Genomic DNA, 3,088 nt, shown 5'->3' with positions numbered 1-3,088 from the left:
TTGAGATCCAAAAAGAGAGAAGAAGCCATCTAGATACTAGCTATGGACCCGTAGGTCTGAAGTAAACTACTCACACTTCATCGGAGGGGCTTGGATGATGATGTAGAAGCCCTCCGTGATCGATGCCTCCTCCGGCGGAGCTCCGGAACAGGCCCCAAGATGGGATCTCGTGGATACAGAAAGTTGCGGCGGTGGAATTAGGTTTTTGGCTCCGTCCCCGATCGTTTGGGGGTACGTGGATATATATAGGAGGAAGAAGTACGTCGGTGGAGCTTCGAGGGGCCCACGAGGCAGGGGGGCGCGCCCTAGGGGGGCGCCCCCTACCCTCGTGAGCACCTCGTGGCTTTCTTGACGGAGGGTCCAAGTCTGCTGGATCTTATCTGATGAGAAAATCACGTTTCCGAAGGTTTCATTCCGTTTGGACTCTGTTTGATATTCCTTTTCTTCGAAACCCTAAAACAGGCAAAAAACAACAATTCTGGGCTGGTTAATAGGTTAGTGTAACATCCCAAATTTTCAATTTGGAATGTTATACATTAGATCATCATTGCATATCATTTTTTTTGCATTTTGGTTGATCCTAGAAATTCTACGCAACTCAATGACCCACGGAGAGAGTTGAGGATTTCGTTATTTTCATATTTGAGTTTTCTCAAATTTTGAGAATAGGATCATTTGATTTTATTTATTTTATCATCAATTATTTCTATTACAAAAATATGAGAGAGGGAATAAAATGACTTTCCCAAAATAAAGAAATATTGAGGATTTAATAATAAAATCAAATAAGATTTTATTTCGGAGTTTTTCGGTGTTTTATTTGAATTCAGAAAAAATATGTGTTTTTCAAAATTGCATTTAGGTCCCAAATAAATGTTCACCTTGTGCGACTTGATTTTAGAAGCCCGTGAAAATTTATTTTGGAATTTTTGGAGTCCGTTTAGTATTTCTTTTTATTTTTCTTCTGCGCGTAATATTTAAAAAAACGAACCGACCTACGGGTCGTGTTCGGCTAGGACTCCGGCCCGAGGTGGCTTTATAAGCCGGCCCAGCCCCGGGGGAAACCCTAGCCCGAGCCGCCCCAGCCCCAGCCCCAGCCGCCGCGCCCCGCCGCCTCGCCGCGCCACCTCGCCGCCGCCGCATGCTTGCCGAGGTTCACCGCTGCCTCGAAATCCGCGCCGTTTTTTATTTTTTTCGAAAAACCGTTCGGTTTTTCCGTCGGTTTTTTTAGATTCGTTTTTTTAAATAGATCAGTTTTTCCGGTTTATTTAAATAGTGAGCGCTCGTCCGTTTGTTTGTTCTAGCGAACGTTTGTTGTTTTTCTTTTTCTTGGATTAAATCCGCGATATTTCTGATCGCGATTCCTGATCCGATTTTCGTTTTAGTATAACTTTTCGCTCGTTTATCGGAATCAGGCGATTCAAGCACCTAGAGTTTCGTCTCGAAACCCTCTATCCGTTTAATCAACTTAAACAAGATTTTGCTACTGTAAAATTTGCCCTAGATCCAGATTAGTAGAACGAAGTTCTTTTCTTTCGCCGTTTGACTTTCGTTGCTTCGTTCGATTTGATTCTTTTTGCCAACCGGAGTTCTTAAGTTGAACCTTCTGGTTTGATCTCTTATTTGAGTTTTACCTGTGCATTAGATGAGTACTTATTGTATGCTTGTTTGTTTGTCTGCGATAGAATACCCGGAGTGCGCCGCTTGTTACTTCGAATCGCTAGGTTTCCTGGATCATCAGCAAGGCAAGTAACACTTTGATCATACCTTTCCTACTACCCAGTTTTATTGCATTAGATCAATCCTCACACATTGCATGGTTAGGATCTAATTAAATTGTGGGATGGGAAGTAGATGAGGTAGTACCTATTACCTGTTTATTCTCAAACCTTTGGGAGTTACTTCTACGTTTGCTTATTATGCCATGCTATGCTAGTAGACGTGGATTGGGTGAGTGAAATCCATGACAGATGTGAGTTTTGTTAATTAATGGTTTATCTAAGGTGGCAACTTAAACACACATCTGGGTGGATTGAGGCACCTGGGTATTCCAGGACTTGCCTGTTTTCTTTTGGACCGCCACCCAGGCTCAAAGGGATCATGAGACTATTCATACTAGAAACTTCCGTGTGCAGCCACAAGCTATTATGGGCTCTAGCATAGTTGACTAAGTCGTGTGAACTGTTACAGTGGTAGACTAGCAGATGTAGGGGATGTAGGTGGTACGGTCTACCCGATCGTAAGGTGCTAGCGCTTCTGAAAGACTATGTCTCGGTCATCCGTCTTCTCAAACACCATGTAGTGCGAGAAACCAAACGGAGGCGATCGAGTCTTGTGGGGAAAAGTGTGCAAACCTCTGCAGAGTGTAATAAACTAATCGTGATTAGCCGTGTCCTCGGTTATGGACATCTTGAGTATCTAGTACTTGGATTATCATGTGAATCTCAACATGTTACTCTAAAAATTAATTTTGTTGGGTTATGTTTAATGATGATGCTTAATTGGGATGATCATCAGCAAGGCAAGTAACACTTTGATCATACCTTTCCTACTACCCAGTTTTATTGCATTAGATCAATCCTCACACATTGCATGGTTAGGATCTAATTAAATTGTGGGATGGGAAGTAGATGAGGTAGTACCTATTACCTGTTTATTCTCAAACCTTTGGGAGTTACTTCTACGTTTGCTTATTATGCCATGCTATGCTAGTAGACGTGGATTGGGTGAGTGAAATCCATGACAGATGTGAGTTTTGTTAATTTAATGGTTTATCTAAGGTGGCAACTTAAACACACATCTGGGTGGATTGAGGCACCTGGGTATTCCAGGACTTGCCTGTTTTCTTTTGGACCGCCACCCAGGCTCAAAGGGATCATGAGACTATTCATACTAGAAACTTCCATGTGCAGCCACAAGCTATTATGGGCTCTAGCATAGTTGACTAAGTCGTGCGAACTCTTACAGTGGTAGACTAGCAGATGTAGGGGATGTAGGTGGTAGGGTCTACCCGATCGTAAGGTGCTAGCGCTTCTGAAAGACTATGTCTCGGTCATCCGTCTTCTCAAACACCATGTAGTGCGAGAAA

The sequence above is a fragment of the Triticum urartu genome, chromosome 7 (genome assembly GCF_003073215.2).
Source record: "Triticum urartu cultivar G1812 chromosome 7, Tu2.1, whole genome shotgun sequence".
Classification (NCBI taxonomy): Eukaryota; Viridiplantae; Streptophyta; class Magnoliopsida; order Poales; family Poaceae; genus Triticum; species Triticum urartu.
The sequence above is the reverse complement of the archived record's forward strand: the minus strand, read 5'-3'. Positions refer to the sequence as shown.